The sequence below is a fragment of the Anomaloglossus baeobatrachus genome, chromosome 11, assembly GCF_048569485.1.
Source record: "Anomaloglossus baeobatrachus isolate aAnoBae1 chromosome 11, aAnoBae1.hap1, whole genome shotgun sequence".
NCBI lineage: Eukaryota > Metazoa > Chordata > Amphibia > Anura > Aromobatidae > Anomaloglossus > Anomaloglossus baeobatrachus.
In genome coordinates, this window is record NC_134363.1 from 63,399,032 (window position 1) to 63,414,201 (window position 15,170).

Consider the following 15,170-nt stretch of genomic DNA (forward strand, 5'->3'; position numbering starts at 1 on the left):
GATGTCAAGTTGTAATACCTCCACACATCAAGACTTGGAGAAGCTGACCCTTCCGGTTCTTGCACAGATTAGAGGTCTCAGCTGTGCAGTCTCTAAAGGCCCCTGCGAAGACTGAAACAGCCCTAAGGCCGGAGTCACACTTACGTATGACTCGGCGAGTCTCGCATCGGCATCACCCGACATGGCAGCACACTCTCGGACAGGAGCGAGTCAGCTCCATAGAAATACATGCAGCTGAGAAGCTCCTGTCCGGAGAGTGTGCAGCCATGCTGGGTGATGCCAATGCGAGACTCGCCGAGTCATATGTAAGTGTGACTCTGGCCTAACTGGAAGACTCAGATGACCTCTTGAACCTTTTGATTCTTAAGCAACCTATGATTGGACGTCGTCCACACTTCCGGTCATGCGCACTACTCAGAAGCCTGGTGTTTGTGTCCCGGCTTCAGAGAGCGGTAGTGCGCATTGCCAGAAGTGTGGACGACTTCTGATCATGGACAGGGACTGTCTTTGAAGTGAGGGTGCATACACCCTGCGTCAATGAAGCTATTCAGTTTCCTGAATCTTTGTATAGCCCTGCCCACACCACTGATTGACCGCTTTCTGTGTACATCGTGCATAGTCAGAAAGGAGCCAATTAGAGATGGGGGCAAGGTTAAGCAGAACTCATGAATACAAAGTAATATCTGGCAGCAGGTTACTAGTCCTCTAGTGATAATCTCCTGCTGATAAAACTGTGATTTTATCAAAACTACAGCACGCAGCCAAGTAAGTAATACATCGCTGGAATCACAGTCTCTGTCTCTATATCATACTGCTCTCAGAATAAATGTCAAAAACCTACTGACAGTTTCTCTGTAAGTCCAGGGGTGTAACGATCATGGGCACAGTGACCACAACTGTGCCCCGGGGTACAGGGGGCCCACCGGCCCCAGCGCCTGTTTCAGCTGGATGTGCATCTGAGAGGGTGCATTCAGCAAAAATACATTGCAGCACAGAGACCAGTCCAGTCAATGTTCTGGCTGCTGATTAGGGCTATGAATATTCACTGCTCCCCAAGCCCATAATCCAGGCATGGGGAGCAGAGAATATGCTGGCACTTGGCAGCTTACCGTGCTGTAAGTGGGACATCTATATCAGGATGGGGCTATGATGAGGACATGTATACCAGGATGGAGACATATATACTAGGATGGGGCCAGGATGTAGATATATATCAGGATGGGCCATGACGGGGACATACTGTATTTACCAGGATATAGCAATGATGGGATCATTCACCAGGATGTGGCCATGATGGGGACATATACCAAAATGGGGCCATGATGGAGACATATATACAAGGATATAGACAGGATGAGATCATACACCAGGATGGGGTACATATTTACCACGAAGTGGCAAAGGATGAGGGACATTAGTACAGGATGGGGGTCAGTACTACACAATGAAGGGGAGGGAGGCAACGCATATGTCTTTATAGGATTTAGAACTCTACAACAGCCCATACATCAGATCAACATGTGGGGGGGGCAGGCTCAAACTTGTATCGGGGCCCATTGAACACTAGTTACGCCACTGCTAGTAATGCCTTGTGAAATATTCTCATCATTCTTATATGCTTCTTTGTATTTACAAGAATTTTTTTTCCTGGTTTACACTCTGCAGCAGCACTTATAAAGGCGCAATAACAGAGAGATTATTCAAATCAATCTGATTGCTCAATTGTTAAGTAATTGATAGCAAGGATTTGATGGACATTGACACTACCCACAGAGTTGTTGGGGAGGAAATGCTATTCTTATTAGTATAGGTCACTACATCTACTGATTCTGGCTATGATTTTTACTACATGATTGATGCACAGCTTTAGTCTTTTATATAGCGCCATCGTATTCCACAGCGGTTTACAGACATCACCATCACTGTCCCCATTGGGGCTCACAATCTAAGTTCCCTATCAGTATGTCTATCCAGTGTGGATGAAAGTGGAGGAAATCCAAGCTCCTTTCAGATGTTATTGTGTGGGATTTGAACCCAGGACCCCTGCGCTGTAAGACTAACACCACTAAGCCAAGAGTTCACCCAATTATTGTTATAATAACTTAAAGGGAATGTTTCATCAGAAAATGACAAGTTGTTTAAATCAGTTATTTGCGTTTCATGTATTTTTTTTAATTGGCAATGTTTTCTTTTCATATTATAAAAAGTTAACAAAAATTAAAATTAGTAATCTTTCAGTTTTCACACTGGCCATTAGAAATTTCTAAAGACTCATATGTCCTGTCATTTCACAAAGCATTTTCAGCAGGCTCCTTATCATCAGAGGCAGGATTACAACGACAAAACACCACTGTGCACATCTGATAACAATAGGATTCACCAATTACGATAGGTGATGTCACAGCTGACCTTGCTCTTCTCCCTTCACGATGACATTGGCACATGATTATTAGATGCTTTAAAACAAAACATATGGCCAGTATCAAATCATTGTGACTATTTACATATATTGTTTCCTGAAACAACAGGAAGTTAGTCTAAAGAAGCCCCTGTGGCCAGTGTGAAAATTTCACAATTCTTTCTTTTTTTTTTACATTTAAAGGGGTGGTCCACTACAAAGCATACTGGCCACATCAATGTAAAGCTGAAACAGAAGTTTTTTTCTAAATACCTTCTGTTGTTAATTGTACCTCTGAGCAGCGCTATCACTGTCCACTCATCTCCCATGACATGACCCCCGGCTGAAATTACCTCTCATGTCCGTTGATGTCACGTTAACTTCTGGAATTGGAATTTGATCCAACATCTCCGAGACTGGATCCAGTCTCCGTCTCCATGAGTGAGTGGGCTGAGTTTCATCACATGTCACAGCCCATCATCTCGCATGTTCTCTCCTTCACCGCTGAGCACTGCAAGCGCGAGCGATGCTGGGCTTTGATGTGCAGTGAAATTCCGCCTACAGCCAAGTTACTAAAGGATACTGGGTCCTACGTCAGTGATGCCAAGTCAACTTCCAATTCCGGAAGTTGACGTGACATCACCAGACATCAGAGGTCACTGCAGCCCTAGTCATGTGATGGGGAGGAGTGGACAGTGATAGCGCCACTCACAGGTAGAATTGACAACAGAAGGTGTTTGGAAATAGCCTTCTGTCTCTTTACATCGATGTGGCCATTATGCTTTGTAGTGGACCCCCTCTTTAATAAAGATTGTGATTTGTATAAAAACAGTCAATTTTTTAAAAAATACATTTAACACAAAAAACACATTTAAACAATAGGTCATTTTTTGATGACATGTCCCTTTTTACCTGGCCGTATCGATACGAAAGCTGATGGGCGAGAGGTCATTTGGCCATCAGTTATTGCTCCCAAGCCCTCACACATATGAATGTTTATATCGGTCAAGATTTCATGTATTTTTAAAGAGAAAGCTGTTCACAAATGGTCCTGCCAGTGGCTTGTTTCCAAAAGAACAAAAAATTCAAACCTTTCCAACATCAATGGTCAGGGAAGACTGTAAGGGGTACTTTGCACACTACAACATCGCAGCTGCGATGTCGGAGGGGTCAAATCGAAAGTGACGCATATCAGGCGTCGCTGTCGACATCGTAGTATGTAAATCCTTTTAGCAAAGATTAACGAGCGCAAAAGCGTCGTAATCGTATGATCGGTGTAGTGTCCGACATTTCCATAATTTCGATGCAGCGACGGTACGATATTGTTCCTCGTTCCTGTGGCAGAACACATCGCTGTGTGTGAAGCTGCAGGAGTGAGGAACATCTGCTTACCTGCGTCACCGCGGCCCACGCTGGCTATGCGGAAGGACGGAGGTGGGCGGGATGTTTACGTCCCGCTCATCTCTGGCCCTCCGCTTCTATTGGCCGCCTGCCGTGTGACGTCGCTGTGACGCCGCACAACCGGCCCCCTTAGAAAGGAGGCGAGTCGCCGTTCAGAGAGACGTTGCAGGGCAGGTAAGTGCATGTGAAGCTGCCGTAGCGATAATGTTCGCTACGGCAGCTATCACAAGATATCGCAGCTGCGACGGGGGCGGGGACTATTGCGCTCGGCATCGCAGAAATCGGCCTGCGATGTCGTAGTGTGCAAAGTGCCCCTAAGTCAATCCCACCAATATCAGCAGGTTTGGCTGACTTTAGACTAATGTTAATGGGGGGGGGCTTTCGATATGATGATATCTGACTATGGTACACTATATGGGCCTTAAGATCTATACCAGAAAGAAAAAGGATGTGAGTGATTTTTTCATTTGCCAAGTCATAGAGAAAATTGTGGAAGCTATAGAAATTTCTTATTTAAATGACTCAACGCAAAGTTTGAAGAAAGAGGAATTAGAGTATAGTGGGTGATAGTGGGCGACAGATTTACAAACAAGTCAAAGATTCCAGGGAAACAAATCAGAGTGTGAAAAGCAGAAGTGCAGATCTGAGGGTTCTCCAGTACGTAACCGTTAGATGTGACATCCTTGGAAGGACATGGGGGACAGATAGCAGTTAAAGTGCTAAAAGCGAATGGTGCTCTTAAGAAATGTATACAACATCAGGGTTAGGAGATTGAGAGTTCAACTACATCTAATGGAATCCATGTGAAAAAGCTGTTTAATGGTGCCTGATGATGAGGATTCAGTCAGCTCCTTTAGTTCAATCATTGACGCCAAATGTTCATTAAAGAAAGCTATAGTTAGAAAGTGACCTATCGTTGGATCTTGTTGGAATTTGAGATAGGTTGGAAAACGGGGTCTGTCATTCCTTCCTGCCCTAGTTTTGGCTGTAGTCTTCATTTAGTTCTAGTTGGGGGGGAAACTGTTTGAAAAGGCAGAAGGTTGTATGTGCAAGGGACTCCATCAGTTACGAATGCGAGTCTCCACTTAGTGTTATTGATGTGAATCTCACGACACAGACTTAGGAAAGGTTTGGCATGAGGTAAAACACACAACAAACAGGGATTTTAGAAAGACAAACAAGGAATACACCAGGGACACATTAACAATGGTTGGCCCTGATGCTAGTGAGAGGGAAGATGAACACCTCCTCTACTTACCTGCCGCTGTTCCCTGCACTCCCAGTCAGTCCCTATACAGGTTCCTCACCCGTTGCCGAGCAGGAACTTGAAGCCCTGAGAGACCCTGTGGTAAGCCCTGGCTAGTGAGTGGGAAGGTTAATCACGGTGGGCCCTGATGCTAGTGACAGGGAAGATGAACACCTCCTCAACTTACCTGCCGCTGTTCCCTGCACTCCTAGCCAAGTTCCTGCTCGGCAACAGGTGAGGAACCTCTATATGTTTACAGGTTCCTCACCTGTTGCCGAGCAGGAACTTGAAGCCCTGAGAGATCCTGCGGTATATGCCCTGGCTAGTAAGTGGGAAGGTAATGATCACTAGTCCCACTGCTGCACTAAAACAATACACCAAGGGAAGGTAAGACAAAAGGGGGGAAAACAACAAGAGATTGACTCCAACAACTAGATTGCAGTAAGGCACCAGTACTGCAGCCTACACTGCAACCAACAACAAGGACTCCAGCAGCTCTTTCCACATCCAGGCCCAAAATCAAATGGCAAAGAGAATAACAGGCACCCTGTGCTGGAAGCAGAGATTATATAAAGGGACTGGGAGTGCCCCCAAAGTGGAAACACCTGGTCAGGAGTCAGAGGCTGCTGGCAAGGAAAACTGACATTAACCCTTGCCACACCGAAAGAAAGAAAATATGTCTAAGGGCTGCTTCTCACTTGCGAATTTCTCGCAGTAGAGCAATGCGAGAAAAACTCGCATTGAAATCGGACACATGTTAGTGAATGATTCAGCTCTCATCTGCGATTTTTTTCTCAGTCCAAATCGGACCGAGAAAAAAATCGCAGCATGCTGCTTTTTTGGCTGGAAACACATCTATGCGAGTAAAATCGGTCCGACTGAGCTGAAAAATACTCGGCTGATTTTAGTTCACGTTAGGTGCGAGTGCAACGCAAGTGCGATGCTTTTTGCTCGCGTGTGTGTTGCGATTGCGATGCTAGTTTCATGCAACATCTTAATTAGATAAAAGCTATTACACATGTGTCATTTAATTTACCTTTGGGAATGTGATGTCACATTCATCTGTTGAATATTTAATGAGCGAAGTTAATGCCACACTCGCAAATGTGAACGCTGGTGCGCGTGTGTGATGCTACTTTTAATCCCCTTCCATAGGAAATCATTGGGACAAATGGTGCGAGAAACTCGCAAAAAAGCAGCATGCTGCGATTTTTTTCTCGGTCCGATTTGGACTGAGAAAAAAATCGCAGATGAGAGCTGAATCATTGACTAACATGTGTCCGATTTCAATGCGAGTTTTTCTCGCATTGCTCTACTGCGAGAAACTCGCAAGTGAGAAGCAGCCCTTTGCGAGTTTCTCGCACCATTTGTCCCAATGATTTCCTATGGAAGGGGATTAAAAGTAGGATCACACACGCACACCAGCGTTCACATTTGCGAGTGTGGCATTAACTTCGCTCATTAAATATTCAACAGATGAATGTGACATCCCATTCCCAAAGGTAAATTAAATGACACATGTGTAATAGCTTTTATCTAATTAAGATGTTGCATGAAACTAGCATCGCAATCGCAACACACACGCGAGCAAAAAGCATCGCACTTGCGTTGCACTCGCACCTAACGTGAACTAAAATCAGCCGAGTATTTTTCAGCCCAGTCGGACCGATTTTACTCGCATAGATGTGTTTCCAGCCTAACATGTAGAGTCTCAGATGACATTGAGAGACTCTAGTCCTGATCCTATTGCTAGTGTCAAAATACAGAGAGATGGCTGTGACAGTGTAGTAACGCAACCTTTTTGTTTCTTTTTCAGGTAGTTGGTGATAAACTTTTATAATCATGAAAACTGATATTGAGTTAGTGCTTATCGAATCAGGGATTGAATTGTGTATTGTCCCTAGATGTAATGGCTTTGCATTTTTTTTGTGCTCCAAAATTTACCTCTTCGAACCAAAAGAATGTTATCACCTTCCAGACAAAGCCAATTTTTTCATTTCTGATCAGTGTCACTTTAGGAGGTAATGACTCTGGAACGTGTCAACAGATCCAATTGATTCTGAAATATTTTTTTCATGACATACTGTACTTTATGTTATTGGTAAGTTTAAGGCAATATTTTTTGTTTTTATTTCAGAAAATATCAAATTTGGCAAAAAGGTTGAACATTTTGCAATTTTTAAACTTTTCATTTTTATGCTCTTAAACCATAACCACATGTCTACATTTATATCAGCATAGTTTTTGATACATAATTTATTTTTTGTTAGGAAGTTTGAAAGGTTAAAAGATTTTCAGACGTTTCTCATTATTACTAAAAAAATGTACAAAACTATTTTTTAGGGACCACATCACATTTGAAGTGAGTTTATGAGGCCTAGGTGACAGAAAATACCCAAAAGTGACACCATTCTAAAAACGGTACCCCTTACAACTGCAATTTCTCCTGAATAAGAAGATACCCCATATGTGGTGGAAAACTACTGTTTTGGAGCACAGCAGGGCTTAGAAGGGATGGAGCGACATTTTGGCTGGACTAGATTACACATTCGAAGAGGCCTTGATATGCCAAGACAGCAGAAACCCCCAAAAGTGACCCCATTTTGTAAACTAGACCTCTCAAGGAATTAATCTATAATTGTAGTGACCATTTTTAACCCTCAGACGATTCACAGATTTGTACACATTGTGCCGAGCAAATTAAAATTATCATTTTTTTCACTAAAATGTTGATTTGGTACCAAGTTATTAATTTTCAAAAGGGGTAATGGTTTGTTACACATCTCCTCACTTCACCAATAACCCATATGTGGTCGAAAACTACTTTTGAGGCACCGTACAAAGCTCAGATGGGAAGGAGCACCATATTATAGTGTAGGTTTTGCTGTTATAATTTGTGGGTGCCATGTCACAGTGGAACCCCCCATAAGTGACCTCATTTTACAAATTACAACCCTCTAGGAATTTATCTAAAGGTATAGTGATGATTTTTATTCCATTAGTGTTTTACTGAAACAAGCAACAATGGATGTTGCTGAGTGAAAATTGCAAATCTGTCATTATCATGTGCAGTACATTGTAGTGCCCGTACATTGTAGTGCCCGTACATTGAGCCCAGCTCGTGCTTCAGGAGAAGTGCACCGATTATATTAAGGAGGCTTTCATTGCTACACAAATGCCAAACATAAGGGATGTTAAATGTAGTTTAGTCCCACTGTGTGACTGAGAAATGAATGTGGCATTTGGATTATGCTGAGCACTTACATTGAAGTTTCCATCTAAATCAACTAATGAAATCATTTAGTTGACACCCCCGTGGGATCCATTCACTACAATGAGGCAGCAGAGTTACTCTAGATTCCATCTGGTCTCAATTCAGCATTGTCGTTTTCAAAAGTGCACAAAACTGTGGTCAACCGCGCTTTTATGAACCACTGAAAAGACGGACACCACTGTCACATAGGCTAGACAGATTCCGTAGTGACTCCATTTGCCTCATTATATAGAATCTTCTTTCAGAGGTTCTGTCTGAATCATGTATTTTAGATTTTACCACAACACCTTGGTGTAAGTGCCCAGCATAGAGCACAGGATAAATGTGAGCCGAGCCTTACTGTGATCTTTGGGAGGCAGGATGAATAAATCAATAACAGGTCAAGAATTGATTTAATTTATTTTTTACGCTATTAATCTGGCAGTATAATTGATTAAACAGATTTATTCTTTGGGTTGGTGCAATTACAGCGATACCAGATTTATAATACACAAACAGGAGAGCAGGAGTTGTATGTGTTTTAACGTTTTTTATTGTCTATGCAAAAAGTGATGGCACACACGTTAAAACAACAAATGTGATATAAAACATATGGAGGGACACCTATGTGTGAAAGGGTTAATAGCATATAATCATATGGCACAAAAAACATTCTATTGGTAGAAACCATAGAGATCGTAGGTATACATCCATCAGGCATAAAAATAGTGAGCAAAAGTGCATATTTCTCAAAAGATGAACGCATACCCCGGGAATAGTTATATATAGGGCTAATATCCCAAAATAGTTCCCCCATGTACTGTATGTTCTATTGCAAAGTACCTGGGACAAACAAACAGACAGTCAGATCAAAGGGAACATATCTCAGTATAGTTTCCCACACATACCAGTATAAGGTGCTTAGTGCATATGAATAGTGACAGACATCAGTGTCCCGAAAAAGGGAAGTTTCCCCAACACGCACCGATGCGCGTTTCACCAGGGAAATAAAGAATATGACATATGGCTTCTTCAAGGAGGGAGAATTGTGTCTCCTCTCTCTGAGTGCTGATTTTTAAATGCCCGTTGTCATTGACTTCCGCATATGTCATCCCTCTAGGTGACGCATGCGTAGTCCGCTAACCGAAACGCCACGGGCGGGCCAGTCGTCAGGCTCCACAGCATATGCATGGGAGCGGGGACACGTCACCCAGCTCCCGCGCATGCGCCACAAACAAATCCTCCTTACAAATTTGTGAAATCATATCCACAATTTGAGGGATCCACTCAATCCTTTTTATCTTGTAAGTTGTTTATTTAAAGCTTCCTTTTTAAAAACAGTATCATGTAATCAGGCTGAAAGGATTCACACAGCAACTCTTGACAGGAGGATTGGATCCATCAGGAAAAGGGGGGCAGTAGATCTTCATTAGTACTAAGTGTAGTTGAGTAAAAAGACAATGCTTAATTATATTTAGAACTAATGGAGATATACTGCCCCCTTTACTATTTTAAATAGGAAAGACAACATGATAATGGAGATATTGGAACAATTTTCTTGTATTAACATACAGATGGTTTGTTATTGGGATAACGCTTTGATGACCTCCTGGACTCCCATCAATCATCCGATATAGCCCCCCTTAGCCCATCCTATAGACTTACCATACACAGCAGATCGTCTCCTCCACGTGTCTTCTTCAGTCTTGCACTTGGCGAGTAATGTATAAATTCGTGTGCTGTCCCACAATGTGCTAAACCTCCTGTCCAGATAGCATTGGGTAGTGTTGTGACCCAAGTTCTTCTTTCACTATGACTTGTATGCTAGGTCCGGTGTATGCTAATTCTGTATATAATTATCTACTTCCTGAAAACAGAATAAACAATCACTCTGATGCAATAAATGTAGCAAAAATAAAGTGAACAAAAGATCAAGCCGCTCCTCTTCTGCAGTTATTTGGTCAACTGTAACAAACTTTCTCTTAGAACATTCTTAATTATAGTTTCATTAATAAAACAATCCTGGAGATTATCGGAAAACGTGTGTGTGGTGGATGAGAATTCTGTTATAGGGTCTGATGTATATTTTAACCGTTATTTAGCAGAAGATCCACAGCATAAACTCAAATTCCTGTGAATGACTTCTGCCGAATGTGGTAGGTTTGTAAAACTATACAATGAGTACGGGGAAGGAAGCTGGAGGCCGGTGAAATATGTCCAGCTTCCTGTTACAGCAGATCATTGCCAGAGCAGGGAGCGTAATCTCTGTGTGTACTATATGTGACATGTGTGAGAACTACACCCACTATACATGGCAGAAGTGCTACTGTGCAGTGTATATATATACAGAATATACAGGTACTGAGGATTACACCCAGTATACAGGACAGAAGTGGTACTGTGCAGTGTATATATGCAGAATAGTAATAATACGAATTATACCCAGTGTATAGGAAAGAAGTGCTACTGTGCAGTGTATATATACAGAATATACAGATACTGAGGATTACATCCAGTATACAGGACAGAAGTGGTACTGTGCAGTGTATATATGCAGAATAGTAATAATACGAATTATACCCAGTGTATAGGAAAGAAGTGGTACTGTGCAGTGTATGTTTACAGAATAATACAGGTACTGAGAATTACACCCAGTATACAGCACAGAAGAGGTACTGTGCAGTGTATATATACAGAATAATACAGATACTGAGAATTACACCCAGTATACAGGACAGAAGTGGTACTGTGCAGTGTATATATACAGAATAATACAGATACTGAGGATTACACCCAGTATACAGGACAGAAGTGGTACTGTGCAGTGTATATATACAGAATAATACAGATACTGAGAATTACACCCAGTATACAGCACAGAAGGGGTACTTTGCAGTGTATATATACAGAATAATACAGATACTGAGAATTACACCCAGTATACAGCACAGAAGTGGTACTGTGCAGTGTATATATACACAGAATAATACAGATACTGAGAATTACACCCAGTATACAGCACAGAAGGGGTACTGTGCAGTGTATATATAGAGAATAATACAGATACTGAGAATTACACCCAGTATACAGCACAGAAGGGGTACTGTGCAGTGTATATATAGAGAATAATACAGATACTGAGAATTACACCCAGTATACAGCACAGAAGTGGTACTGTGCAGTGTATATATACAGAATAATACAGATACTGAGAATTACACCCAGTATACAGCACAGAAGGGGTACTGTGCAGTGTATATATAGAGAATAATACAGATACTGAGAATTACACCCAGTATACAGCACAGAAGTGGTACTGTGCAGTGTATATATACAGAATAATACAGATACTGAGAATTACACCCAGTATACAGCACAGAAGGGGTACTGTGCAGTGTATATATACAGAATAATACAGATACTGAGAATTACACCCAGTATACAGCACAGAAGGGGTACTGTGCAGTGTATATATACACAGAATAATACAAGTATCGAGAATTACACCCAATACACAGGACAGAAGGGGTACTGTGCAGTGTATATATGCAGAATACTAGAAATACTGAGGATTACACCCAATACACAGGACAGAAGTGGTATTGTGCAGTGTGTATATATAGAATAATAGAGATAATGAGACTTATGGGTACTTTGCACGCTGCAACATCGCAAGCCGATGGTAGCGATGCCGAGCGCGATAGTCCCCGCCCCCCTCAACATGCGATATCTTGTGATAGCTGCCGTAGCGAACATTATCGCTACGACAGCTTCACACGCACTTACCTGCCCTGCGACGTCGCTCTGGCCGGCGAACTGCCTCCTTCCTAAGGGGGCGGGTCATGCGGCGTCACAGCGATGTCACAAGGCAGGCGGCCAATAGAAGCGGAGGGGCGGAGATGAGCGGGACGTAAACATGCCACCCACCTACTTCCTTCCTCATTGCAAGCGGGACGCAGGTAAGGCGATGTTCCTCGCTCCTGCCGCTTCATACACAGCGATGTGTGCTGCCACAGGAATGAGGAACAACATCGTACCTGTTGCTGCAGTGAAATTATGGAAATGACCGACACTACACAGATCACCGATTTTCGTCGCTTTTGCGATTGTTTATCGGCGCATCTAGGCTTTACACGTTGCAACGTCGTTACCGGCGCCGGATGTGCGTCACTTTCGATTTGACCCGACGATATCGCAGTAGCGATGTCGCAACGTGCAAAGTACCCCTTACACCCAGTACACAGGACAGAAGTGGTACTATGCAGTGTGTATATAGTATAGTATATAGTGTGGACTCGCCACTAAAAAGTGTGTACTGTATATACACAGTCACAGCTCCATAATAAACACTATATACATAGCTCTCCAGTACATACGAAAACATAGTCAGCATATATTGTGGAGATGTGTATTCTGGGTGCAATTCTCCATATATGTTTCTATTGATAGATAAGATATACTGGGGCTGAGTTATATACATTAGATCAGGTATACTGAGGTTGAGGTATACACAATAGATAGAATATACTAGGGCTGAGGTACTGTATATACATTAGATAGGATATACTGAGGCTGAGGTAATTACATTAGACAGCATATATGGGGCAGAGGTATGTACATTAGATAAGATATACTGGTGCTGAGGTATATACTTAGACAGGATATTCTGGGGCTGAGATGTCTACATTAGATTGGGTATACTGGGGCATAGGTATATAAATTAGATAGAATATATGGGGACTGATATTTATACATTAGAATATACTGGGTCTAAGGTATATACATTAGATAGGATATACTGGAGCTGATGTATATACATTATATAGGATATACTGGGGGCTGAGGTATATACATTATATAGGATATACTAGAGCTGAGGTATATACATTATATAGGATATACTGGAGCTGAGGTATACATTATATAGGATATACTGATGCTGAGGTATATACATTATATAGGATATACTGATGCTGAGGTATATACATTATATAGGATATACTGATGCTGAGGTATATACATTATATAGGATATACTGGAGCTGAGGTATATACATACATTAGATAGGATATATGAGGGATGAAGTATATACATTAGGTAGGATATATGGGGCTGAGATATATACATTAGATCACTGGATTGCACCATCCAACGTCACCTGCGTGTATGGTCCCCAGCGGTGGCCTGAGCTCTCCAGGACTTCCCGCCGGGGCTGGAAACTGATTACAGCTCCTCTGCTCCTGTCCAGGGCGGTGCTCAAAGCCATTGTATTTGTGTTTAATTTAATATGCAGTACAGAATGGATAAATTATAGAAACAGTAGCATGGACATTTCTCCAAAGTATCCCAGGAGCTGTTTTTTATTATGGCAACGCCAGGCTACATCTTAATCATGTTACTGTGAGCAGACTGCATGGCCTAAATGTGCTATAATGGCCTACAGTGTCTCTGGACTTGTCTTCCATTGAGCACATTTGGGACATCAGCAATTGCAGGGGAGCTGACAGCAGTGGATCTTGATGACTTGCTGCCTTAGTGCATTCATAGTGGCAGCACAGTCCTCAGAACCCTTATTAAATAGAAGCCAAGGCTGTAAGCGCGGAGATTTGTGTGTGTGGTGCTCTTACGCCATACTGAATAAATTAAGATATTTTGAAAATATTGTTTCCATTTTTTCAGCATTTACTTATCATTACCATGTCTATCCATCCTGCAATTTCCATAATTCCATGACTTTTCCTTGATATTCAAGGAATGCAGAATTGTCAAACATCACCTTCATCCCTATGGTGATGCCGTCCAGACATTTTTAGGGTACTTTTCCTTTTTACTTAACACTGGTATCATTTAACGCTTATTTAGTGTTCAGATTGTACATTGTGTTAAGTGCTTTAAAGACAGTTGATGATTGAATGATGAAGCAACTTCATTATGTTTCCAATGTGCTTATTACATTGCAGAACATTCACAATACAATGTGCGAGGTAACACTCGGAACAGAATTCAAGCTTTCATCTTCTCAGTAGGCGGCGATGATTCACAATCCACAGTGTCCTTATATAAAGTGTGCTTTCAGTCAAAAACAAAACTTTACAGCACAATTCGATCATTACGCAGCAGTGTAAAACCTTTCCCAACAAAACTCAGCTGTTCCTGCTGCAAATCTGTCCTAATATGAAGTTGTTATCATTGTCTGGTTGAGCTACTGTCATGTGCTGTCCGGATCCACACTCGCGAATTACACCTACAGCGTTGAACTCTGTTCACATTGCAGAGTACGACAGGCAACCTTGTGCTTCTTAAGTGCTCAGCTCTGCTGGGCATCGGCGGAGTTGTTTCACTGCTCCCAGCCGTGCAAGTATAAGGGGGTGGCAGGAGCGAAACACCCAACACCTGGGCTTATGTTCTGGTAGAAGGGTGGGTTGGGGTGGAGTTCTATAGGTCACCACTAGAGAGCACAGTGTCCCCATAGTTGAGTGCAGGGGGGAAGGGATGAGCTCAGAATAGATAGGGGAGGGCACAAGTTAGGGACAGGAAGGGAGGAGAGTAGTGAAGAAGACAAGGAAGTGAGAGGCTGCAGAGAGAGTGGAGGGAGATTGAATCCAGAAGTGTAGAAGGCCACCCTGTGGCTTGAGGACTGGCAGTTAAAGACACAGATGCTGCAAGTGAGGGTCTAAGTCCTAGGGACGGCCACCATGTAGGATTGCTGGGGAACCCCGGGATGTGGGAGATCAGCATGGCCAGAGCAGCTGTATCCACAGGGAGAAGGGCTGGTAATCCAGGAGGCCGATGGAACACTCTGACAGCCGATGTAATGAGAGTGTGGAAATGTATGTGTCCGGTGAAGAAAATGTGCCCTGTCTCAGAAAAGG